General features: G+C 41.2%; 1 long non-coding RNA gene and 1 pseudogene across 12 annotated transcripts; both read left to right on the top strand.

Annotated features, from left to right (window-relative positions):
- The first annotated feature begins 2,773 nt into the window (after positions 1–2,773).
- LOC143022534 (uncharacterized) lies at positions 2,774–22,092 on the top strand. 12 transcript variants are annotated; one of them, XR_012966090.1, is made up of 18 exons: positions 2,774–2,847; positions 3,242–3,285; positions 4,110–4,146; positions 6,335–6,363; positions 6,530–6,642; positions 7,418–7,514; positions 9,609–9,772; positions 10,761–10,868; positions 17,760–17,975; positions 18,137–18,197; positions 18,379–18,485; positions 18,660–18,768; positions 20,068–20,117; positions 20,278–20,311; positions 21,123–21,192; positions 21,347–21,382; positions 21,780–21,821; positions 21,992–22,092. It is a non-coding gene; the product is annotated as an uncharacterized LOC143022534 (long non-coding RNA). The 12 variants fall into 12 exon arrangements; XR_012966094.1 differs by having other exon boundaries at positions 10,761–10,864; positions 17,764–17,975; XR_012966088.1 differs by having other exon boundaries at positions 9,609–9,734; positions 18,609–18,768.
- On the top strand, positions 18,525–18,597 carry LOC143022535 (small nucleolar RNA SNORD24; annotated as a pseudogene).
- Positions 22,093–27,763: the final 5,671 nt, after the last annotated feature.

Genomic DNA, 27,763 nt, shown 5'->3' on the forward strand with positions numbered 1-27,763 from the left:
CACCCCATCCATGTATAAGTTGAACAGCCAGGGTGACATAACGCATCCTTGACGAAGTCCCACCTTTACCTCGAATCACTCACTCTCTCCATTTCTAATCCTGACACAAGCTCTACTACTCTCATAAAAACTCTTGACAGCTTCCAGAAGCTTTCCTCCTATCCCGTATATCTGCATAACCTCCCACAGTGCCTTTCTGTCTACCCTATCATAAGCCTTTTCCAGATCCATAAAAGCCCAAAAAACATCCTTCGCCTTTCCTATAGCTTTCTCACATATCTGTCTTACCACAAAGATCTGATCTACACAACCTCTTCCTGTCCTAAATCCACACTGTTCCTCACCAATTACTCCCTCTATTCCTCTCCTAATCCTCTCAATCAAGATCCTCCCATAAGCCTTCCCAACTACACTTAACAAGCTAATCCCTCTGAAACTACTACATTCACACTTGTCCCCTTTTCCCTTGTAAAGTGGAACTATACAGGTACTCCTCCAGTCCTCCGGCACTCTACCCTTTCTCCAGCAAACATTAAATAACCTCACCAGCCAGTCCACCATCACTGTACCTCCTTTTTTTAGACATTCTGCATGGCATCCATCCAGACCAGGTGCCTTACCTACTTTCATCATCTTAACAACTGCGTTCACTTCATCCTTCCTTATTTTTCCTCCATTTTCCTCACTTATCACTCTCATTTTCATAGCATTTCCCAGTGCAACTATCTTTCCCTCCCTATCCTCCTTCACATTTAGCAACTCCCTAAAATATTCTGCCCATCTTCCCCTCACTGCCTTCTCTTCCATTATCATATCTCCATCTGCACCTTTTACCTTTTCTTCTCTACTTGATTCGCCTCCTCTTCCTCTCCTAATTTCTTTCCAAAACATCTTTCTATTACTTTCAAAATTTTCTGTCATACTCTTACCCCATTTCACATCTGCTCTCCTCTTTGCCTCCTTTACCTTTTTGCTTTACTTCTCTTTTCTTTTCTTTGTACCTCTCATATGTCTCCCTCGTCCTATTTTGTAACCAATCTGTGTAAGCTCGCTTCTTCTCTTCTACAACCTTCTTTGTTTCCTCATCCCACCATTCACTACCCTTTCTTCTATTTCCCCCTGTCCTTCTTGTTCCACACACCATCCTTGCACACTTTATGACTCCCTCCTTGAACCATCCCCATTCGTCCTCCACACCCAGCTCTACTCTATCCTTTACTCCCTCCCACTCCTCCTTCAGCTTCTTCTTGTACTCCTTCTCCTTTTCCTTTCCATTCAAAGAGTTCACTCTAAGAACCTCCTTACCTTTTGTCCCTTTCCTCTTTCTCCATCTATCCTCCACTCTCAACTTACCTTCCACCAAAAAATGATCTGATATTCCCCCACCCTCTCCCCTTAGCACATGTACATCCTTAACTCTTCCTATCATAATCCTATTTACCACTACATAATCCATTAGCGCTCTGTCTACCACCCTTCCCTCCACCACCCTCTCCCATGTGTACTTATGCTTGACTTTCTTCCGAAACACTGTATTTGATATCATCAACTCTCTTTCTAGACACATTTCCACCATCAACTCTCCACTACGATTCTTTCCTGGAACTCCACATTTCCCAACCACTCCATCGATTGGATCATTTCCTACCCTAGCATTAAGGTCTCCCAGTACTATTACATTGACATTTCTTCCTAAATCCTCTATGCACTCATTTAAATCTATCCAAAAGGCCTCCCTTTCTTCTACACTCTTCTCACTGCCAGGCCCATATGCACTTACAAAAACCCACATCTCCTTTCCCAGTTTCACCTTCATGCATATTATCCTTGAGGAAACCTCCTTCCGCTCCACTACCCGTTTACCTATCTCTTCACTTACTAGAATAGCCACCCCTTCCCTCCCTCGCCCTCTCTTCACTCCTGATAACCTCCCACTTACACTCCCAAACTTACACTCACCCTTCCCTTTCAACTTAGTTTCACTCAAAGCCAACACATCCATCTTTCTTCTCACAAACATACTACCTATCTCTTCCCTTTTACTCTCATCTGTACCACATCCACGCACATTAAAAGACCCAAACCTTAGGGTGCTGGTTCGAGAACTTCCAGACCCTCTTATGCCTTCTCTTTTTTGTTTAGGAATATCCCCTGTGGGGCTACAAGGAGAAGGATGCCTAGTCCCAATCCCCGTCCCTTTCTTCTCGCCTCTTACGATCCAAGTGGGAATACTTGGTGGCAGTATTCTTTTCCCCCACCACAGGGAATTCCCCCGTCATAGAAAAATAATACTCAGAGAAATGGTACAGGACAGCAACAAGGGGTTGGGGGACAGCATAACGGAGGGACAGTCGTAGTATAAAAGTGTCATCATTTCTCTATGAACAGAGTTTTCCTCTATCATAGACAAAATTATGTGTGGCTCTGGTCCGTAGGGGCGCCCCATATAGACCCTAAAGTATCAACTGCATGCCACTTTGCCACAATAACAAGCAGCCAATATCGCAGACGGACAAAATATATATATGAATATTAGATTCCGTTCACTTCGAACTGATGCGCATAGTAAAGAACTCAATTATCTAAAGTTTTCATTGTCTATATACATATCAATAGTAATAATGCCTTTAATAGTCTATATTAATATTTATTATAAATTAATTTTCATTAAATTCATTAGAAAACAGAAGAAGAATAAAATTCTACATTTACTCTACATATTCTACGAATTGTCGACACAGCGTCATCAGTAACTTTTGTTTTCCACAATAGCAGACGAATTCTACAATTCAACAGCACAAATGATCACCTGTGGCTATGAACTCTGGACTTGTGCATCATAGATGGGTTAGTTTGGTAGATGGTTATGAACAAAGTTGACTTTGACAAACTAGTAATTAGTTGTGGAGTAGTTGGGTCAGTTTTTTTTTTGTATGGACTAGCCCATCAGTTTCATCAGTATTTCCACCACCTGAAAACTATTATAATTATGATCGTAATGGCTAATGCCCCTCACCACCACCTTTCATCCTGTTATTCTATGCTCTATTTTGTAAAGGACGTTTTGTTGATTTCTGGAAACCAGGGTGTGGAAATTTGCAGTTCTTAGTTGTTTGGAGATCGTGTAAAACACATGATAAGCCACATATCAAATTCGTTGGTTGGGTGAAACTATGAATTGACCGTTGTAATTAATTTCTTGTTTAAAGCTTGCAATTTATTTCAACTTTTTCATTTGCAGATGGGAATGATTGATGCACTCATTGCTGTTGCTGCAACAATGAGGTATGTAAGGTTAATAGTCACAATCTTTTATTAGTGGCAGGTGAGTTTTGATCTGCATTAGAAAGCTATTGCCTAGGCCCAAGGTCCATTGTAACATCAGTATTTCTTGCATTTTGTCAGCCATCTCTCCCCTCCACTTCTAGCTGTGATGGCATAGAAACCATTTCACACCAATACAATAGGGATAGAAATACTAATTTTATTCCACAGAAGTCTGGGAATGAGGACAAATACCACCTGAAGTGGGTTTTACAATGATACATGAGGCAACAGCTATGGTAGTGGCATTGCAAGTTTTCAAATTATTCAGTCTATTGTTAATTTTTTATTCTTACATAATTCTTGTCAAACATGGTGGGAGTGGATTTTGTGCCTTTGTTTTTGGCTACCTCCCTTGTAAGGAGGAAAAAGCTGTTGGTATGTATGTGTTCTCCCTTCATCACCCTTTCCCCCACTTAAGGAGATGCATATTAATTTTTACTTCCTTTTTGTGCAGAAACTTTTTGATTGGCTATGTGCTTTTTTTTTTTTTTTTTTTTTCCAGACATTTCTTCTCTCCTTGCTCTTGTGCTTACATTCTCTTTTCTCCAGATTGAGAAAGGCTTTCACATACCATCCACATGACATGCACGTCATGGGTCATGGGTCATAACGTAGTGTCTCAAATGGTTCAGCTAGAAAATGCTGGATCCAAATTTTATATGATGAGAATATTGACAAGCATATGTCTGATAACATGATGCTAAATTTTTAACCTGAGTTAAGTGTTAGATTAAATTATGTTTGCAAATGTGTAGGAAATTTGACATTTGTAATCTTTGCAGCTCTGAATAGAACCTGGGACTCCTACATGTCATCAAGGTAAGCATAACCCATAGTATTTATACTAAATGTAGATGTACTGAATATTGGTCTCTTGGCATGGAAGAGTAGTATACTCTAGACCGGTGTTTCTCAACCTTTTTACCCTTGCGTAACCTTTAAAATAAATTACGTCTCAAGGAACCCTTGCGCCCAGCCCCCCAAAAAAAGAGTATATCTTTCTAATTTTATTGTCATTGTGATAATAGGTTAGATAGGGTGATGTCTGTATTACATTATTACAATAACCAAGAATATGTTGTGCATGTTTAATTATATTACGCATATGCATACATATACTAAGGCTTTTTCCCCTTTACAAGGGAGGTAGCCAAAAAGGAAAAGGCATAAAATCATTCCCACCCATTCCATCCCTGAATACACTCCACACCCCTCCACCCTCCCTTTTATCTTAACACCTCCTGGATGACGGGTCATCCCTGCACCTTGTCCACTGCCCTGGATCAGAAGCAGTGTCGCAAGACACAGCACATCCACACCAAGCCCGCTTCATTAAATCAGCAACCCCCCCTCTCCGTCCCCCATGCATAAAAGGAGAAGACAGGGAGAAATCCCTTCGGGCTGCATCAAATTTTGCTCACACATACTACCTCACCCCCAATCCACCTCATGCATCACAACATCATCCATATACAACCATTCTCCATTCACCCGTCTTCTGTCCTCTCCCGTCCTTTCTCAACAGACATTCCCCTCTTCCCCAAAGCCCCCTTTGCATTACGTATATGAAATTAAATAAAAGAAATAAAAAGTGCATTAGCTTATCTCGCTTGTTCTTGCGGAACCCTTAGGGTTCTGGGGAACCCTGGTTGAGAAACACTGCTCTAGACAACCAAAATCAAATGTGCCATGATCAGAGATTGAGACATTGATGGATGAAATGATGGTCTTGCTGCATTGCTTGTGATCTGGGGACAAGAATGGCCCTCCATCCACAAGATGTAATAAGTCATTCTTTTACCCTGTATGTTGATAACCCCAGAAAATGCGATCAAGCTTGTTCATGGAATATGGGGGTCCCTCAGATACAACTACAAATATAAAGAGGATGCTTGCATCCTTGTATACTTGCACCTTGTTATGCTAACGTCAGCATCATCATGTACTAGTTGATGTAAGATAAGGTTGTAAGAATGGTTGTAGTTGGGAGATGCTAGGAGTGTCGAGTTCCACAGGGAACTGGCCAGCAAGAATAAAGTGGGTGAGGAGGGTTTTGCTGTGGAGTTGCCCTTTTGATGCATTGTCTTAAACCCAAGTAGTGATGGGAGCAGGATAACTTTATCTGTAAGCATTGGTAAATGGTGCTTAACCCATCGCCCCTAATTCTAAAGAGGGAAAGTACCTTTGGTGCAAGTTATGCATATGTGAAGGTTGTGGAATATTGAGCCAATTTGATCTTAAATAAGGAGAGTATTGACAAGCATATGTCTGACCATATGATGCCAAGCATAGTCCAAGTTTAGCATTTAGTAAGATTGTGGAAGTGGATGTGTAAAAGTTTTAACAGAATGAAATCTGCAGGTTTGGAGTGATGAGAATGGGAAGCAATCTGTAGTTTACACAATACAAGTATACTAGAATCCACTAACTTTACTTGAAATAGTCTTGAGGCATGGAATAGAAATCTCGCTGCCAATATTTTTTTTCCCCACATAAGGGAGGTAGCCAAATCAAAGGCGTGTACCCGCTTTCATCCACCACCCTTTCCCCTCCTCACATAATAGCTCATGAGTAAATAAAGAGTTTCATAAATCTTCCAGATCTCCCAAAACCGTTCAGTTCATTATCCCACAATTTGTTGGTTGTAGTCCCAAAGCAGCTGGCAGTGGGTCCTTGGTACCTCCATTGATTATATACTAGAGAGAAGCGTGTTACATTAGTCGCTAATTGGAGGAGGCCTCTTGATACCTGTCAGCTCTTGCATTCAAAGGTAGAAGAAATGCAGAGCAAATTGATGAGATCTTGGGACAAGTCTGAAGAAGTTGAAGATAGCAGGGAAGTGACTCTTAGGTCCTTGTAGGCCATTGTTGACCCCACACCTATTGATACCACTGAACAAATCCTAAATTGTAATAGTTACATGATGTGTGTAGGTTGCAATACTAGGCCATTTGCTTTTTATACCAAAGTTGCACTCAAATTTCACTAGCATATTTTTTCCTTTCAGAATGTGGGTAGTCTTCAGTCTGCAATAAGGTTTGTACTTGTGCTGTGGTTTAATTTTATTGCATCTCTAATAATAATGATAATTGAAATCCTTTGATTTCACTGAGAGTAAGTCAAAAGGATTCTGACAAGATTACATAATGTATTATGTGAAGTATTAGTACTGTGGCCTCAATTTGTCATTGGTTTGTTTCAGGTTGCTTGGAGAAACAAAAGAGTGCTGGTGAGCAACTAAGGGAAAAATACCAGACAAACCACAAGAGAAATATGGGAAGCTGTGAAGGATAAGAGAAGCTAGACGAAGAATGGGTACGTTTCAAGATAGTACAGTACACTAAAATGGGTTGAAAGTGGGAGGGAGCAGTTGGTGGGATTAAGTTTGATGGCAGAGTAGAACTAAGATAACATACAAGATGTACAGATGAGGGAAGTGAAACTAGAGGACAGGGAGGCTGAGAATGAAGTAGGGTGGGCCATTGGTGAGGAATTTGAATTGTTTTTGGAAAGGAGGGAAGAATGAACAGGGGTAAGTTGGGTTGAGAGAAGGTAAAGGATGCTGTTGGACAGGTATGACGGTGAAGAGAGATGGATAGAGTATTGTGGGGTTCTTAGATTTAGAAGGGGATAAGGTGGTTTAGTGGCAGTAGTTGGTAGGAAAGGAGGGTAGCACTGTAGAAGGTGGGAGAGGAGAAAAAGCATTGATAGCTGCAAAGTTGTCAGTTAGGTGTCTGAGGAAGGGTGTAGTTGTGTAATGGGTGGTGAGGACTTGTACTTAGGGTAGAGAAGTGTGGAGTAATGGATGTAGTTCCCCTGCACAAAGAAAATGGGAAATGTGTTGACTTGTTGGTGGTAAGGTGTGCAATTGAATGTTTACTAGGGAGAATAGTTAGCAATTGGGGGGGGGTAGGAAAGGGTGTGTGTAAAAGTTAATGCAAGTTTTTGTAATAATGATTTTTACCACAGACCTGTTCTGAAAAAAGTGTGGAATAATATTGGTATCTGACATTTTGATCATTGAAAATTGGTAATTTATAGAAAGTTTTTTTTTTTTTTTTTTTTAACATTACCATTTTCTTAATTTCAGAGATAGAACAGTCTCTGCATTAATATTTTTGGCTTGGAGATCAAAGTGAAGTGGATTTGTTTCCATTTTGCTCATCTTGGACAACCATGGCCAAAAGGTAAGTTTGTGTGAAAGTGGAATGCTGTAAGAGAGTTGGTCTGTGGTAGTTGGAAGCAAACTTGAGAACTGCATGGAGAAATGTAGGTGGAAGCAATGAAAGGAATGGACAATGTATTGGTATTGATTTTGTATAGAATTGAGGATTAATAACTAGTAAATGCGAGGATTAGTAATGGACAGATTGAATGGTCTCGGATGGATGTGGGGATGCACCAAGGTCGTGATTTTGCCCTCCATGTTGCACTTGATGTGGCTTAATGTCTTGATGGATTGCTTAGAATTTAGGTGAAGACTGGATTGATATATTGATAAGATGCTTGAAAGCTATTTGTATTGCATTGTAGGTTCTGCAGAAAATTTATCCTTTGAGTGGAGGTGTGGATTATGTGATGCATTGGAGTGGTTAAATGTGAATGGTGTTTTTATGCAGCCCATAGGGCATGAGGGGACAGTGGTGGGGGGGGTGTTGCAGAGTAAATGAAACAGCCTTGCTGTTGATGTGCTGTCTTACAGCATTGTTTATGACCCAGGGCAATAGGCGAGATGCATCGATAACCTATAATATATATACAGGTAGTCGTCGACTTATGACCTATGCGACTTACGACTGATCGACTTTACGACCACGAGATAGTGCAATAATATTTAACATTTAATAGAGTAATAGAATTGCAATGTTATGCCTGGCAGTGCAGTACAATTACTTTGCATGCCGCGAGACGCGAGTACGATAGTTTTGGCAGGTTACCGGCAGCGTCAGCTTCCCTCTCATTCAGGAGCATGTGGTATTTCTGACTTCATTATGACAAGAATTATATCTTTAATTTTTTTTGTGCTTCAAACCCCCATGAAGATGTCTAAAAGAAAATTATCTTTCAATATTTCCAAGCCTGCCAAGAAACAAAGAAAGGTTATTGATCTTGACACGAAAATGAAAGTGATAAAACATTATGAAGGAGGGAAGAAAGTTAATGTGATAGCACGTGAACTTCAATTATCACATTCTACAGTGTCACTAATTTTAAAAGACTAAGAGAGGATCTCAATTTTGCCTTGGATTTTATATTTTAATATGTTTTGCAATTAATAAAATGTAACAGTAAAACTTTTTTATGCCTAGTCTGTTGTCGATAACAATATGTTCGGTACAGCATTTTGTATTTTTATGTTTTGCAATATTTTCGGTACAGTACGTAAACGAAAAGAATGTTTTGAAATATTTTTTTCCTAATTTTGCCATGCATTATGTATTTTTATGTTTTGCAATTAATAAAATGTAACAGTAAACTTTGTTTAAGCCTAGTCTGTTGTCAATAACAATATTTTTGGTACAGTATGTAAACGAAAAGAATGTGTTTTGAAATAATTTTTTTCTCTTAATTTTGCCTTGCATTTAGTATTTTTAATGTTTTGCAATTAATAAGATGTAAATTATACAGTACAATGATTTTAATTTAACCAACAAAAAAGTATTAGTAGGTCAAAGATGACAGGACTTTATTCAGTATGCGTAGGCCTAGGCTATGTTTCCTAACGACAATTATAAAAAGAATAATGAATATTAAACAACGTAGCTCAAAGATAAGATTTTATTCAGTATGCATACGTTTCCTAAAGAAAGTCTGATGATAGAATAATAAAAACGTTAAAAAATACAGTATTAAATATCATAGGTCAAAGATGATAGGATTTTATTCAGTATGCTACGTTTCTCAAAGAAAATCAGATAAAATTATAAAAAAAAAAGGTTTAAAAAATACTATACAACATAGTTCAAAGATGCTAAGATTATTTCAGTATGCTAAATATAATATAGAATATACATGTATACAGTAACAAAAATAATATTTAAAGGGTAATATATACTGTATATATATAAAGTCCAATTTGCGTCCAGATCGACTTACGACCTGTCTGTCGGAACCGAACTCGGTCATAAGTCGACGACTACCTGTATATATTTGTAATGATGATTTTTACCACAGACCTATTCTGAAAGAAATGTAGAAATATATAGGTATCTGCTAAATTGGTTGTAGAAAACTAGTACTTGTTAGTGATATTTTTTTACTGAAAGTTTTCTTAATTGCAGTAATCGAACATCAGCATTGTTGGTTTGAAGTTCAGATTGAGTGGATTTCTTTCCTTGGCCCATCTTCTGCACACCTGAAGACCCCCAAGATAAAATTGTCCAGGATTTGAAGAAGATTACTTGGAGGTGAGGAAAGTGGGGTTGGAAGAGCAGATAGGGATGATGTAAGTATTGGGATGGTTTGGACATGTGGAAAGAATGGGTGTAGAAAGCTGTGGATGGAGTGAACTTGTGGGGATGATGGAGGATGAGGTAAATGGGGGCAAGGAAGGGAGAGGCAGGAGATAGGGGTGAGTGGAGAATGGCTGTGTATAGTTGAAACTTGGATGGGAGGAGGGGGGGTTGAGTAGGGAATATTTGAATGTTTTGACACAGCCTGAGGGGATCCCTGTCTTTATGTGCTGCATGATGAGATGGAGAGGATGTTGCCAGTTGAAGCAGCCTTGCTGTGGATGTACCGCATTGTTGCTGCTGAACCAGGGTGGTGGGTGGGGGACAAAGGTATAGTTAGCTCTGCCTGAATGTAGGGGATGGTAATGTCGCTTATGATGAGCCTATCAGGTATGCATGAGGGGTTGTTCACATCTGCAGTGGATGAAGGTTAGGTAATTTGTCACGTGGACCAGTAAGGATGAGCCTAGTTTGGCTGTTAGACCCTGTTGTGGGTGAGTAGTCTTGCCAACCAATCTCTGTTTTGGTAATACTGGTGAAGCTTTCTTCAAGGTTGTATGTCCAATGTTTGGATGAAGCTGGGGATGGGGGAGTGACGATCAGTCTTGCTCAGGTCCAGGTGTCTTACAAGAGACTTGTACCCTCGGCCACAGTAGTGTGTTGTCAAGGTTGACCACCTCTTTGAATGCATGTTGTGTTGCTGTTTAAACATCTGAACAGGGAAGTGTAGGTGTTTGAGAATGGGAAAGGTGTGGTAGATATATAATTTAAAGGGATTGTGCTGCACAGTTGAGCTGTTGACCTAAATGATGAAGTTCTATTGTGAACCCCAGGATTGCAACAGAGTCAGCAATGGCAGAACCCACTGTTGTGGATCCTGGGAACTGTGCTTACCTGCCACAAGGCTGTCGGAAGCTGGGATTGTTGAACTCCTTAACTGGTTGAGATTCATTTATGTACATCGTGTTTTCTTTATTTCAGGAAGTAGTTCGAAGAGCTGGGTAAAATAAATCGTAGTGATGTTGGCTAGGTCCTCAAATGAATCTCCCAATGTGTGGTGCATAAGGGACTGGGCTTTACCATCGGTAGGTAAGTTTGAGTAATGTCAATTCTTTGGAGGGCTATATGAATGCAGACCTGTATTCTACAAGTGTTGTAATGCTGAAAAACTAGTATGTGTTGGAGGTTTTCAATTGTATGATGAAAGCACTTTCTTTCACATTTGCGGTTTCCAGCAGAGGTTTATCCCATGAAGACCAATGTGTTGTCTGATTATACTGTTAGTTAAGACGTTCTAATTGTTGGCAATTTTTGCTACATTATTTAATTATTGGAGGTCCTAATACTGGAAGATCACTTCCTACTTCAGCATGACATTTTGCAAGTGGTAGAGGTTGCATTGAACACCAGTGGATACTGTTGTTGTTGTCGTTCCCTAGACTGTCCGAGCAGTCCCGTCTCCCCAAGGAAGGCCACAGCCGAAACTGGGTTATCCCACAGATACTTTATGGAGTGTATGTTGTGTTGTTTGCATGCATGATTGTGTATAATGCAGTCTTCCATTATGTGTTGTATGGTATGGGGTGAAGTGTTGCATCCTGGGCAGCTGTTCACAATGTGGTCATCCAGCCTCTTCTGGTAGCTTAGAAGTGCTGGGTGGTGGCCACACTGCAGTCTGGCCAGGTGGACTCTGTCCTTTCGTGGGAGAGAGGATTCAGAAAGTTGGATATCAAGGGGCCTGGCATGCAGCAGTGTGTTGTCTTTCAGTGTGTTAATGGAGCGGTGAGTGATATGATTATGAATATGTTTCCGGAGGCTGGTATTTGGTGGTTGTGGAGGAAGAGAAGAGAGTATCTGTGTGTGATATAGGTCTTTGGGTGTTGTTTTAATGTTTCTTGGTGTGTGTGGGTATTCTGCTATGTAGTGTAGCGGGTGTGATGTGTTTGTGGTGGCTGCGGCAAGTGTTTGTGTGCCTCTCATGTCGAGGTGGTCCTTGACTTTGAGGACTTTTGTTTCATGGTGTAAATGGTCTGTAGGTGTTGTATTTGTGCAGCCTGTAATTGTTTTTAGGGCTTTGTTTTGTATGATTTGAAGGGTGTTGTGGTGTGTCTCACTGAGATTAGGAGCCCATGCAGGACTCGCATAATTCATCACTGAGCGTATGCATTGTTTGTATATTGTTGTATTAGTTTCTTTGTTTTGTCCAAATGTTGTTCCAGTGATTGACTTAAGTGTGTTAAGTCTAGGTGTGCATTTGTTTTTTATGTTTGTGATGTGTTGTTTGAAAGACATGGATGTATCGTATGTTACACCAAGAATTTTTGGTGTGTTTGTGTGTGGTATTAGAGTGTTGTTGATCCAGAGATGAGGTATGTATTTGTGTTCTTTTGTCCAGTTGGTGAGAAGTGTTGCTGTAGATTTGGTTGGAGCTATTTTGAGTCTGTTTGTGATGAACCATGTGTTGAGTGTATCAAGGTATGGCTGGATTATTTCTGCAGCTTTGTCTGTGTTACGATGTGTGCATGTGATTGTTATGTCGTCTGTGTAGGAAGAGATTTGTATTTCTGAGGTGTCTGGTGTGGGTTAGTCATGCATGTATAGATTAAAGAGCGTGGGGGATAGAACAGAGCCCTGTGGTATTCCATTCTTAATGTTTCTGATGTGTGATGATTGGCCATTATATGACATGTAAGCATTCCTACCTGCCAGATAATTGGCCAGCCATCTTTTGGTGTTATTGTGCATGTCTGTGTTATATATTTTATTTGTTAGGTTGTGGCGGGGGATAGCATAAAAAACTTTACCAATGTCTAATGTCATAAGAAGTGTTCTGTGGTGGGGCCTATCTGAATTGATGCCATCTAAAATTCTTTGTGTGAGGTTTATCAGAAGAGTGTTTGTGGAGTGTAGTGGCCTAAAACTGTGTTGTGAGTCAGCAGGTGACAAGTTTAAGTATTAGGCGTTCAGTGACTTTAGAGGGGGTGCAGAGAAGTGTGATTGGGTGGTGCGATGTTGGGTCTTTGTTCGGTTTTGGAATTGTGATTATTTTACCATGCTTCCTGATGTCGGGTATAGTGTTGTGTGAATAGCAGTAGATTGCAATGTTTGTGAGTGCGTGTATACCTTGTGGTCCAATGTGTTTTAGGTGGATGTTACTTATGTTATCAGGGCCACAGGCAGATGAGTGCTTGAGATTATGTATTATGTGTTTTGTCTGACTGTCTATGAAGGGTGTATAGTCTGAGTCTGTGGGAAAGTCTTTCTTACGTCAAACAGTGCGTCGGTCGTCAGGGTGAGAAGTGAGATGGCTTGTCTGTGCAAAATGATTTATGAGTGTGTTTGCTTGTTGTCTGTTTGAGGGTAGATTGTCTGTTGTTGTGATTATTGCTGCGTGAGAGCGTGTAGTGTTACTGTTGGATAGTGTAATGCTGTTGAGTGTTTTGTACAATTTGCTGGTGTTTGTTTTGTGATCAAGTGTATTGATAAAGTTTTGCCAATTTTGTGTTTTTTGTTCGTGTATTTTATTGGCAATCACAGTGTTTAGTGTTTGTATTTGGTCTGCTATGTTTTGAGGAATAGGTGTGGGGTATTGTGTTTAAGTGTGTCTTGTTGTCTGATGAGGCCTTGGATTTCTGGTGTGAAGTTGGGGTTGTGTGATTTTCTGTTGCCTCTAGGGATGTATCTCTTGTCTGCACTTTGTATGATTGTATTAAAAGTGTGCACAGCATTGTTTATGTTTGTGATTGGTGTACTGTTAAGTGTTTCAAAATGTTGTTCTGTCTCTTCAGTAAAAGCTTCCCAGTTAGCTCTCTTGTATTTGGTGTATGTGTGTCTGTGGCCAACTGGGGTGCATCTTGTTTTGGTGGTGATGATGATTGGAAGGTGGTCAGAACCAAGGGTTCCGACCACTCTCCATGATGTTGTTGGGGTTAGGCAGGGGGAGCAGAAGGTGATATCAGGAGAGGAGGGAGTGTAGAGGGCTTGGTGTGGGATATGTGTATGATTATGTGTGTTGTTCATGATAGTCAATGAGTCAAACTGAGTCTGTATATCAAGCCCTCTGTCTGTGTCAGGGTTGTTGACATACCAGGCAGACGACTTGGTGTTGAAGTCACCATCCATAATCAGGTTGGGGATTGAGGCTAGTTGGCTAAATTGAGGCCTGAAGGTGTTTGTAACTGTGGGGGATGATTGGGGGCGAATGTACATGTTAACTATTGTCCGTGTTGATTTGTTGCCTGTGCGAATTCGAATGGATTGGATTTCTGTAGTGTTATTTGTGGTAGGGAGGAGAATTTTGGTTGTGGCACTTGTGTCCACAAAACAGATGGAATGGTGGATCAGGGTGATGAATTCACTGCCATTGCCATCGGTCCGGTCTTGTCTGATGGTGGTGTAATTATGAAATGATGGTGTTTTGTGAGTGTCTTAGTTTTGTTTCTTATATAATTACAATGTGCATGTTGTGTTGTTTAAGAAAGTGTTCGAGTTCATGTTTTTTCATGTTAATACCGTCAATATTGTGTTGTAATATGTTGATGTTGTGTGTTCTGTATGTGTTGTATGTTGCCGTTTGGGGTTGAGGTTGGGGTGTTAATGGGGAAGGTATAGGATCTGGGTTAGAGGCGGGGCAAGGAGAGATTGGGGACAAAGGAAGGGGAGTACTGATTGGGGATATGGGCAAAGGGAAATTGGGAGTGGGTAAGGGTGCTGGCTGTGGTTGGGGAGGTGGGAGTGGAATTACTGGAGGGCAGGTAGAACATGTCCAAGTGTTTGTGTATTGGTTTGTGTCAGCAAGTGTTGTACAAGTGAGGTGGGCCCAGTTTTTGCACATATTGCACTGAACTGAGCCCTATGTCTGTCTGCTCGAAGTAATGGGTTTAGAGCATGTTGGGCATGTGTATTTTGTGGTGGGCCCAGGATTGCTCTCTACATCTCCGGCTAAAAGTAGAAGACGAGGGGTGATCGCCGGAAAATCACCCCTCGGTGCAGAAAAAACGTAACATTGCATGTTGAGAAAAAGGATTGTGGTACAGTAGAAGCCCAATTTAACGAACTAATTCAGCCAAGGTCCAGTCCGCTAAATTGAATTTTCCGTTAAATTGAGCGAGTGAGCATTGGTGTAACAGTGTTGCCAGAGTGGATTATAAAAATGATACGTACCTAAAAATTCCCTAGTGTACCCACACACATACAGTATATATATTATTGTAAGTGAATTATAGGCAGCACAATCGTGAATTGCAAACGAACAGCAACATGCAGTAATTTGTTGCAACATGTATGTGTGTGTGTATTTACCTAGTTGTATTTTGCGGGAAGGGGAGCTATGCTCGTGATGTCCCGCCTTTGTATCTTGCAGTGTCTAGTTTGTTTTTAAACTCATGAATGGTTTTTGCGCATACTATTTCATTGTCCAGTTTGTTCCAAGTGTCCAAAACTCTATGAGGAAAACTGTTTTTCTTCAGTTCTCTTCTATAGCTATGTTTTTTATTTTCTTTCCATGTCCTCTTGTGTTTCTTTTGTCCCAGTTAAGTAAGTTCTCTCTATCGAGTACCTCTGTGCCTCTCATGATTCTGTAGATGGTCAATAGGTCACCTCTCTCTCTTCTTTGCTCCAGTGTCGGTAACTCCAGTTTAGCCAATCTCTCCTCGTATGATAGGTTTGCAAGTGCAGGTGCCATTTTTGTAGCTGCTCAAAAAAATGGCACCTGTGTGTGTGTGTGTATTTACCTAGTTGTATTTACCTAGTTGTATTTTGCGGGAAGGGGAGCTATGCTCGTGATGTCCCGCCTTTGTATCTTGCAGTGTCTAGTTTGTTTTTAAACTCATGAATGGTTTTTGCGCATACTATTTCATTGTCCAGTTTGTTCCAAGTGTCCAAAACTCTATGAGGAAAACTGTTTTTCTTCAGTTCTCTTCTATAGCTATGTTTTTTTATTTTCTTTCCATGTCCTCTTGTGTTTCTTTTGTCCCAGTTAAGTAAGTTCTCACTATCGAGTACCTCTGTGCCTTTCATGATTCTGTAGATGGTCAATAGGTCACCTCTCTCTCTTCTTTGCTCCAGTGTCGGTAACTCCAGTTTAGCCAATCTCTCCTCGTATGATAGGTTTGCAAGTGCAGGTGCCATTTTTGTAGCTGCTCTTTGGATTCTTTCTATTTTCTTTATATTCTTTTTGGTACTGGGGGACCACAATGTCGCTGCATACTCTAATCTAGGCCTTATCAATGTAACCAATATTTTTTTCATCATGTCTTCGTCCAAGTATGTAAACGCCACTTTTATTGATCTTAGCAAGTTGTAAGTCTCCCCGACAATTTTGTTAATCTGTATATCATAGGACAAGTCGTTCGTGATAATTACTCCCAAATCTTTTTCGGATCCTACTTTCTTTACTTCTTTGGTTCCAATTGTATATTTTCCTGATATTCTGTTTTTGCTTTTTCCAAACTCCATTATGCTACACTTCTTAGTATTAAAGTCCACTTCCCATTTCTGACTCCAGTTCCATACCCTATTTAGGTCTGCTTGCAGTGCTTCACAGTCCTCATCAGTTTCTATTTTCCTTAGCAGTTTGGCGTCATCGGCAAAGAAGCTCATGTAGCAGTTCACGTCCTCATCCATGTCATTCATATAGATAGCAAACATATGAATGACATGGATGAGGACGTGAACTGCTACATGTGTGTGTGTGTGTGTGTGTGTGTGTGTGTCGTGTAACAATGATATGAGCTGTCTGTGAATTTTGCGAAATATTAGTCATAGCTTTGTGTTTGGTTCGATGTACATAATTCTAGCGATTAATAGGACTGGGCAGTTGGGTTTTGGATAGTGAGCATTATTGTTGTGTTGTTGCAGAAAACATAGTTCGTTGTTATAGAAGTGTTTTTCGTGGTGATTACTCTCGCTTACTGATTTTGAATTTTCCCATTAACTTACTGTTTCATTATTTTGTTTTCCTATTATACCGTCTATTTCTACTTGAATATATTTCTGCTACAATTATACTTTATACATATACTGAATTATATATTATTGATTTTGAATTTTCCCATTAACTTACTGTTTCATTATTTTGTTTTCCTATTATACCGTCTATTTCTACTTGAATATATTTCTGCTACAATTATACTTTATACATATACTGAATTATATATTATTGTATATATATTATTGTATATATATATTGTATATGGATGATGATGTGACTGCATGAGGAGGAATGGGCGGGGGGGTGGGGGGGTAGTATGTGTGAGTAAATTTTGACGCAGCCCGAAGGGATTTCTCCCCGTCCTCCCTTTATATGCAAAGGGGGACGGAGAGGGGGGGTCGCCGATTAAATGAAGCGGCCTTGCTGTGGATGTACTGTGTCTTGCGACACTGCTTCTGACCCAGGGCGGTGGGCAGGGTTCAGGGATGACCCGTCATCCAGATGGTGCTCAGATGAGAGGAAGGGTGGGAGGGGTGTGGAGTGTATTTAGGGATGAAATGGGTGGGAGTGTTTTTATGCCTTTCCCTTTGTGGCTACCTCCCTTGGAAGGGGGAAAAAGCCTTGGTATATGTATGTATGTATGTATATATATTAAATATATATTCATATATATACATATATATATATATATATATATATATATATATATATATATATATATATATATATATATATATATATACCTCCAAAGTACTAAATTATAAAAATTTCCTTGACTCTACCACCACAATCTGGTAACATCTGGTAACATTGGACTCTGAGACACGCATGTGGCCATTTGACGGAAAATGCTCAACTTAGCTTACCATTCCTGCTAAATTGAGCTATTTCTGTAGACGCGCATCTGGCCAGCTAGCGGAAAATGGTCAACTTAGCGGACCATTTCCGCTAAGTTGAGCATTTTATCATTATTGCTATTTGCAGTTCGCTAATTTGAGCTTCCGCTAAATTGAGATTCGTTAAATCGGGCTTCTACTGTACTCCCCAAGGCAGTCGTAGCTCCTCTTGGGGATCGGTGCCACCTGCGTAGAGCCGGTGGCCAGGGCTGGTTGCCGCCGTTTGGCCCCCAACTCTTGGGGTTGGGGGTTAGTCCCACGACGTAAACGCTGCGGCTCCAGGACCATGGATACTGTTGTCATGGAGGTTGTACAATTGATGCTGGTACCTTGGATTGGATGTTGGTGCTGCCAGGTGCTGATGGAGAGGTTAGTTTGATCCTATTTAATGCAAAAGGTCTTTAAGAAATGATGATTGTTATCCCTGTCTCAATAACTGCTGTGGACACAATTCCTCGTTACTGAAAACCAAAAGTACATCTTCAATAATAACTTTGTTTGCATGTAAGTGAAGTTTGTTTAATTGACAGGTCCATGCACAAGAGGTGTATAAATGAACCTCTTTTATAGATACTGGATTAGCACATGCAGGTCAGTTAAGTTTTTTTTGGTTAGATATGATGTTTTGAAAGAAATGTAATTATTTTGGACTTTGATAAATGATGAGTTAGATGACGAGACCTAAGACAGGCTTACCCGCATGTCGTTTGGTGTAATCAAGAAAACAGAGGAGAAGTGTGATGAAGGTGTTTTAGAAGTTTTAATTTTCCAGACAAGACTTGTGGTATTGAATTGTAAAGAAAGATGTTGGCCATTGTTTAAGAGTATATGTACATGATCAAGATTGAAAGCACATCAGGACTACGGTACATCACTATGGTAGGTTTACCTGCTTTGGTACTTGGAAACTGCATTTGCAATAATGATGAGAATGTATTTGCTACTCTTGACTGTTGTATGACGACTATAACCACCAAGATCTCTTAATATTTGACCTCTTAGGACTGTATAGCAAGAGATGGAGCAGAATACATTTATGGTTTCTTCCTCCAGGGGTCAACACATTCATCAGTAGCCTGGCCATACAAGATCTTTGCTAGGTCTAGGCAACCTTGGGTTTTACAAAGTTGCACCAGATTTAGATGACCCTGAGCTGGTAATGGTAAGATTGCATTGTCATTTGAATTTTTGAATATGATGGCCCATCATATAGGACACTGTAGGAATACCTGTTGGCAATGTTAACCACTTGGGTACAATGACACTTACATAGGTGTCATGAGGCGTGGATGTGTTCGCAAGGATGCCGGTGTCAGTTTTGATTACGTATATCTTTGTAGTTGTACACGAGTTACCCCCGGATTCTATGAACTGGTTTGATCATGTTTTCAGTGTTTATTACTGAGTAAAAAAGAATGAGTAATGCAGTAGTGACTATTTTATAATGCAAATAGTGTGATGCATTGTTCCTATGATAGGCCATGCTGCGCGTGAGAGTTTGACTCGTACTGAAGTGGTTAATAATGTGATTGACCAGTTGGGTACTATATTGAGGTAGTTTGAGTAGGGATAGGTAGTTTTAAAATAATCATTAACAGCCAGGAAATCTTTGAACAGGGGAAGAGGGAAGGGGAACAAATGTATGGAACTTGAACTTTGAAAATGTGCTTGGTAAGGAGTTGAAATATGAAGTCTGTTATGGGGATGGAAAGAAAGCTGACAGATCTAGTTGCCCAAACTATGCTAGGTGGAAAGAATGACTTGGAAGCAAATACCAAAAATGAAGTAGATTAATGGGGTGAAGAGGTGAATTGAATGATAGAGGAATGTCTGTTAAGCAATGAAAAGTGTCCATGATGAATATAGAATAGTAATTGATGGATTAAGTAAATAATTGATCCCAGAGTCACTGATATTGAGTATATGCTATGTTGGTGCTAAGGTGAATCAAAGATCAGTCTGCTCCCCTTATGCCCCAGTTGTAATGTTGCTTCAGGTTACCGGGCTGCAAACATTTATGAATGCATTTCTTGGTTTATGAGGAAGGTTAAACAAGACCAAGACAAGTTTGATGTGGAGCAGTGGCTCCCAACCATTTCTGGCTTGAGGAGGCACCCTTGCCAAGCCTTTCAGAAGTCCCCGGCAGCACCCTTATTAGAAAATCTAAATTCTAGTTTGTCAGTATTTTGTTGATTCAACATCAATGTAACAAAATTATGTCCCAGGATAATATGAAAATACTCATCTTTACGCTGATGTTGCTTTAATGAACAAAAATGGATGACGATACAAATATATAATTGACAGTAATTTTTGCCCTGAATTTTGGAGGCACCCTCAGTTGATCTTGCTTCACCCTTTGGTGTCATGGCATACCGGTTGGGAACCACGGATGTAAAGAGTGTTGTTGGTTTGTCAGTTGGTGTATGGCTTTGTTGCATTGTAATGTTTACATTTTCAGTTTCGAGTTTGTAGGATGACCTGTGGTGGTGGTGTGCTTTAGAGCCAGTAGTAAGTATCGAGTTATTGTATTGTGGTTGTACTTCAAATAATGATGACAAAAAATATCTCCAGAATTACTGTGTTGGCAAGCTCAACAGGGCTGACATTGCTTATAGTGTACACCTTGCATTGGATCAAGAGCCATTGTTTGCAAGTGGTATTTTTTCAGGTAAAGGCCTGGAGCATTCCTCAGCTGCATTAAGGTTGGTACTTGTTTTGGACAGAAGATGGGACTGAATGGAGAACTGCTGTGTATGGATGCTGTGGCATGAGGGGGAGTGGATGGGGGGGGGGTGAGGCAATGTGTGAAAAATGCAGCATAAAGGGATTTCTCCCCATCTGCATGAGGTGACTGAGAGGAGGGGGTTGCCAGTTTATTTAATCTGCTTTGCTGTGGATGTACTGTCTTAAACTGCTTCTGACCCAGGACAGCGGGTGAGATGCAGGGATGACCCATCAGCCAGGAGCCAAGATGAGGGAAGGGAGTGTTTTTTTTTTTTTTTTCCCATTTCACTTCTGCTCACCTCTGCCCTCTTATGCTTTATTCTGCTTTTCTTTGTACATTCTTGTGATTCATCCTATTTTGTAATCAATCTTTGAATGCTTGCTTCTTTACAATCTTTGAATGCTTCATCCCACCACTCGCTACCCTTGTATATCCTCCTGTTGTCCTTGTTCCACAACTTGAACCATCCCCATTCCTCCTCTCCTAGTTATACTCTAACCTTCACTCCCTCCCACTCCCATTTCTTCTTGTACTCCTCTTTTTCTCTCATTTAAGCAGTTTACTTTAAGTACCTCCCTACCTTCTGCCCTTTACCTTTCTCCATCTATCCTTCACTGTCAACTTCCAAAAAATTGTCTTTTCCCCCACTCTCCCCGTAGAACATTTACATTCAAAAATCCTCCCATTATTCTCCTGGTTACCACTATGTAGTACATTAGTGCCCTATCTACCACCCTTCCATCCACCACCCTCTCCCATGTACTTATGGTTGATTTTCCCGTTGACAGGTTTTCAAGTGGACAGTGTACCAGTTTGATCAAGTTTGGACATTAATGTCCATTCATCTGTTCAGTACAGGTATAGATACCTACAGGCTGCTAGCCAGAGTAGTACTATGATGAGAATCTTACTTTCAACATGAGTAACAAATGATATAGTATTTGTACCCTTATTGCCTAGGCGATGGGTGGTCATTTTCATTATATATTTAACTGATGAGGAATATTTTCAGGTGCTGTGAGTTTAAGCAAAGCAGATAAGGGAACAGGTGAGTGGAGTATGACTGAAGAAACATGTTTTGACTTGGCTACCTCCCTTGTGAAGGGGAAGAAGCCTATGGTATGTAGATAGATATTGTTATGCATTAGGAATGTTTGCTAACACAATTGTTGTTGATTGCAGAATTTCAGTGTTTGCTATTTTCTGAAGTTGGTCCAAAGAAGTGAAATTTGTTGCAGCTGGTGACCAAATAAATGTGGTGGTAAAGGAGTTAACTTTGTCCATTTTTATCATATTTGCTAGTGTTTATCTCCATGATGGCCCATCACTTAGAACACCTTAGGATTGCCTGTTGGCAAAGTGCTAAAGAAATGTGATTCTGACCATTCTATTGATCATACTGTGAGGTTCATTTTGAGTTGGGATTAATGTTCAGTTGTTTGCAGGTGATGTCGAAGCGAGACTGAAGGACAAGATCGTGATCACTGGTAAGATGTTTTTATTTCTTCTCGTTAATACTGTATACATGATGGCCCATCACTTAGGACACTTTAGGATTGCCTGTTGGCAAAGTGCTAAAGAAATGTGATTTTGACCATTTTACTGATCATACTGTGAAGTTAATTTTGAATTGGGATTAATGTATAGTTTTTTGCAGGTGACATCAAAGCTAGACAGAGGGGAGATCATGGACACTGGTAAGAATGTTGGTATGTCTTGTTAATACTGCATACATGATGGCCCATCACTTAGGACACCTTAGGATTGCCTGTTGGCAAAATGTTAAAAATTGTGATTCTGATCACATTGTGAAATATACTAAACCTGTTTTATTGAATTATGATTAATTCCCTGGGACGGGGGAAAAGAATACTGCCATCAAGTAATTCCACTTGGATTGTAAGAGGTGAGAAGAAAGGGATGGGGATTGGGACTAGGCATCTTTCTCCTTGTAGCCCCACAGGGGACATTCCTAAAAGAAAAAGCAAAGGCATAAGAGGGTCTGGGAGTTTTCCAACCAGCACACTAAGGTTTGGGTCTTTTAATGTGCGTGGATGTGGTACAGATGAGAGTAAAAGGGAAGAGATAAGTAGTATGTTTGTGAGAAGAAAGATGGATGTGTTGGCTTTGAGTGAAACTAAGCTGAAAGGGAAGGGTGAATGTAAGTTTGGGAGTGTAAGTGGGAGGTTATCAGGAGTGAAGAGAGGGCGAGGGAGGGAAGGGGTGGCTATACTAGTAAGTGAAGAGATAGGTAAACATGGAGTGGAAGGAGGTTTCCTCAAGGATAATGTGCATGAAGGTGAAACTGGGAAAGGAGATGTGGGTTTTTGTAAGTGCATATGGACCTGGCAGTGAGAAGAGTGTAGAAGAAAGGGAGGCCTTTTGGATAGATTTAAATGAGTGCATAGACAATTTAGGGAGAAATACTAATGTAATAGTACTGGGAGACCTTAATGCTAGGGTAGGAAATGATCCAATTGATGGAGTGGTTGGGAAATGTGGAGTTCCAGGAAAGAATCTTAGTGGAGAGTTGATGGTGGAAATGTGTCTAGAAAGAGAGTTGATGATAGCAAATACAGTGTTTCGGAAGAAAGTCAAGCATAAGTACATATGGGAGAGGGTGGTGGATGGAAGGGTGGTAGATAGAGTGTTAATGGACTATGTAGTGGTAAATAGGTTTATGATAGGAAGAGTTAAGGATGTACATGTGCTAAGGGGAGAGGGTGGAGAAATATCAGATCATTTTTTGGTGGAAGGTAAGTTGAGAGTGGGGGATAGATGGAGGAAGAGGAAAGGGACAAAAGGTAGGGAGGTACTTAGAGTACATACATACATATACCAAGGCTTTTTCCCCCTTTCAAGGGAGGTAGCCAAAAAGGGAAAGACATAAAAACACTCCCATCCATTTCATCCCTAAATACACTCCACACCCCTCCCACCCTCCCTCTTATCTGAGCACCTCCTGGATGACGGGTCATCCCTGCACCTTGCCCACCGCCCAGGGTCAGAAGCAATGTCGCAAGACACAGCACATCCACAGCAAGGCCGCTTCATTTAATCGGCGACCCCCCCCCCTCTCCGTCCCCCCTTGCATATAAGGAGAGGACGGGGAGAAATCCCTTCGGGCTGCGTCAAAATTTACTCACACGTACTACCCCACACCCCCGCCCATTCCTCCTCATGCAATCACAACATCATCCATATACAACCATTTTCCACTCACCTCTGTCCCCCGTCCTCTCCCTTCCTTCCTCAACAGACATTCCCCTCTTCCCCAAAGCCCCCTTCACCTCATCCATCCACCTCATCCTAGGACGTCCCCTCATGTTCACTCCCTCCACATCTGCCTTCCATACCTCTTTTACTAGTCTTTCTTCACTCATTCTTTCCATGTGTCCAAACCATCCTAATATTCTTTCATCAACCCTATCTCCCAGCTCCTTTTTCACCCCTGTTCTCCTCCTCACCTCCTCATTTCTCACTCTATCTAGCCTAGTAACCCCCACCATACTTCTCAGACACCTCATCTGAAACACATTCAAACTCCTTCTCTCTTCTTCTCTTATGTTCCACGTTTCTGCCCCATACAGTGGTGTTGGCACAATCACTCCTTCATACAGTCTCCTCTTCGCATCCATTCCTAAATGTCTATTCCTCATTACACTCTTTAATCCACCAAGGGATTTACTCGCTTCTCTCAATCTACATTCTGCCTCCACCTTCACTCCACCTTTTCCTGCCACATTTGCACCTAAGTATCTAAAACTATCCACTTCCTCCAGTCACTCTCCCTTAATGTTCACTTCCAGTCTACTGCCACTTTCACCCCTTGTACATCTCATCACCTTACTTTTACCCACATTTATCTTTAGCTTTCATCTATCACATACTCTCCCAAACTCTGCCACCAGCTTCCTCAATCCTTCCTCCGACCCTGCCACAAGCGCAGTGTCGTCCGCAAACAACAGCTGGCTCACCTCCCACTTTTCTCCATTTTCTTTAACCATCTCCAATCCCTGACCCACTACCCTAGCATTCACCTCTCGCACCACCCCATCCCCATGTATAAGTTGAACAGCCAGGGCGACATAACGCATCCTTGACGAAGTCCCACCTTTACTTCAAACCACTCACTCTCTCCATTTCTAATCCTGACACAAGCTCTACTACTCTCATAAAAACTCTTGACAGCTCCCAAAAGCTTTCCTCCTATCCCATAAATCTGCATAACCTCCCACAGTGCCTTTCTGTGAACTCTTTAAATGAAAATGAAAAGGAGAAGGAGTACAAGAAGAAGCTGAAGGAGGAGTGGGAGAGAGTGAAGGATAGAGTAGAGCTAGGTGTGGAGGAGGAATGGGGATGGTTCAAGGAGGGAGTCACAAAGTGTGCAAAGATGGTGTGTGGAACAAGAAGGACAGGAGGAAGTAAAATAAAGGGTAGTGAATGGTGCGATGAGGAAACAAAGAAGGTTGTAGAAGAGAAGAAGCGAGCTTTCACAGATTGGTTACAAAATAGGATGAGGGAGTCATATGAGAGGTACAAAGAAAAGAAAAGATAAGTAAAGCACAAGGTAAAGGAGGCAAAGAGGAGAGCAGATGTGAAATGGGGTAAGAGTATGACAGAAAATTTTGAAAGTAATAAAAAGATGTTTTGGAAATAAATTAAGAGAGGAAGAGGAGGCGAATCAAGTAGAGAAGAAAAAGTAAAAGGTGCAGATGGAGATATGATAATGAAAGAGAAGGCAGTAAGGGGAAGATGGGCAGAATATTTTAGGGAGTTGCTAAATGTGAAGGAGGATAGGGAGGGAAAGATAGCTGCAGTGGAAAATGCTATGAAAATGAGAGTGATGAGTGAGAAAAATGGAGGAGAAATAAGGATAGAATGAAGTGAAGGCAGTTGTTAAGATGATGAAAGCAGGTAAGGCACCTGGTCTGGATGGATGCCATGCAGAATGTCTAAAAAAAGGAGGTACAGTGATGGTGGACTGGCTGGTGAAGTTATTTAATGTTTGCTGGAGGGAGGATAGAGTGCCGGAGGACTGGAGGAGTGCCTGTATAGTTCCTCTTTACAAGGGAAAAGGGGACAAGTGTGAATGTAGTAGTAGTAGTAGTTAAGTGTAGTTAAGTGTAGTTGGGAAGGCTTATGGGAGGATCTTGATTGAGAGGATTAGGAGAGGAACAGAGGGAGTAATTGGTGAGGAACAGTGTGGATATAGGACAGGTAGAGGTTGTGTAGATCAGATTTTTGTGGTAAGACAGATATGTGAGAAAGCTATAGGAAAGGGGAAGGATATTTTTTGGGCCTTTATGGACCTGGAAAAGGCTTATGACAGGGTTGACAGAAAGGCACTGTGGGAGGTTTCGCGGATATACGGGATAGGAGGAAAGCCTCTGGGAGCTGTCAAGAGTTTTTATGAGAGTAGTAGAACTTGTGTCAGGATTAAAAATGGAGAGAGCGTGTGGTTCGAGGTAAAGGTGGGACTTCATCAAGGATGCGTTATGTCACCCTGGCTGTTCAACTTATACATGGATGGGGTGGTGCAAGAGGTAAATGCAAAGGTAGTGGGTCAGGGATTGGAGATAGTTAAAGAAAATGGAGAAAAGTGGGAGGTGAGCCAGTTGTTGTTTGCAGACGACACTGTGCTTGTGGCAAGATCGGAGGAGGGATTGTGGAAGTTGGTGACAGAGTTTGGGAGGGTGTGTGATATAAGAAAGCTAAAGATAATTGTGGGTAAAAGTAAGGTGATTAGATGTACAAGGGGTGAAAGTGGCAGTAGACTGGAAGTGAGCATTAAGGGAGAGCGACTGGAGGAAGTGGATAGTTTTAGATACTTAGGTGCAAATGTGGCAGGAAAAGGTGGAGTGAAGGTGGAGGTAGAATGGAGATTGAGAGAAGCGAGTAAATGCCTTGGTGGTTTAAAAAGTGTAATTAGGAATAGATATTTGGGAATGGATCCTAAGAAGAGACTTTATGAAGGAGTGATTGTGCCAACACCACTGTATGGGGCAGAAACATGGAACATAAGAGAAGAAGAGAGAAGGAGTTTGAATGTGTTTGAGATTAGGTGTCTGAGAAGTATGATGGAGGTTACTAGGCAAGATAGAGTAAGAAATGAGGAGGTAAGGAGGAGAACAGGGGTGGAAAGGGGATTGGGAGATTGGGTTTGGGGAAGAGGGGAATGTCTGTTGAGGAGGGATGGGAGAGGACAAGACAGGGGTGAATGGAGAATGGATGTATATGGATGATGTTGTGATGCATGAGCTGGAGTGGGTGGGGGGATGGGGGGTGAGGTAGTATGTGTGAGCAAATTTTGACGCAGCCCAAAGGGATTTCTCCCCGTCTTCTCTTTTATGCATGGGGGGACGGAGACGGAGGGGTCGCCGATTTGATGAAGCGGCCTTGCTGTGGATGTGCTGTGTCTTGTGACACTGCTTCTGACCCAGGGCAGTGGACAAGATGCAGGGATGACCCATCATCCAGGAGGTGCTAAGATGAGAGGGAGGGTGGAGGGGTGTGGAGTGTATTCAGGGATGGAATGGGTGGAAATGATTTTATGTCTTTTCCTTTTTGGCTACCTCCCTTGTGAGGGGGAAAAAGCCTTGGTATATGTATGTATGATTAATGTAGGTTCTTGTTTCCAGAATGGAAGACTGGCAAGCCTGTGAGCATTGTCGTACATAGAAATTTAAGAAACCTAGTTACTGAACATTTGGCAATGCTAATGTGTAATTACATAGGAGGAAGATGCATTTCATGATGATAACCATTTCTATCACATTCGCAGTTTCCACCGGAGGGTGATCCTATGAAGGTTAATGTGTTGTCTGATTGTTGGAATTGTCTTGTACTTGGTTGTTAAGTTTAAGTGGATATTATATCAGTTGCTTGTTTCAGGTCAGACTTGTTTCATCTGGACTGTTTTGCATTAACAAGGTTGTTCGTAGTACCCTTTTGCAGAGGGAATCCAGTGGGTTCAAGCAGAAGCTTTTTAGTAAGTATTGATAGCAACAGGTTGGTTAGCCATAATGCTGGTGAGAATTTTTATCTTTGTTTAATCCTGTGGGGTAGTATGTGTGAGTAAATTTTGACGCAGCCCGAAGGGATTTCTCCCCGTCCTCTCCTTATATGCAAAGGGGGACGGAGAGGGGGGGTCGCCGATTAAATGAAGCGGCCTTGCGACACTGCTTCTGACCCAGGGCGGTGGGCAGGGTTCAGGGATGACCCGTCATCCAGGAGGTGCTCAGATGAGAGGAAGGGTGGGAGGGGTGTGGAGTGTATTTAGGGATGAAATGGGTGGGAATGATTTTATGCCTTTTCCTTTTTGGCTACCTCCCTTGTAAGGGGGAAAAAGCCTTGGTATATGTATGTATGTTTAATCCTGGGCCTACGAGAGTTTAGTAGTTAGCCAATCCTGGATTTTGTGATATAA

The sequence above is a fragment of the Oratosquilla oratoria genome, unplaced genomic scaffold (assembly GCF_046742065.1).
Source record: "Oratosquilla oratoria isolate Oo_2021 unplaced genomic scaffold, ASM4674206v1 SCAFFOLD113, whole genome shotgun sequence".
Classification (NCBI taxonomy): domain Eukaryota; kingdom Metazoa; phylum Arthropoda; class Malacostraca; order Stomatopoda; family Squillidae; genus Oratosquilla; species Oratosquilla oratoria.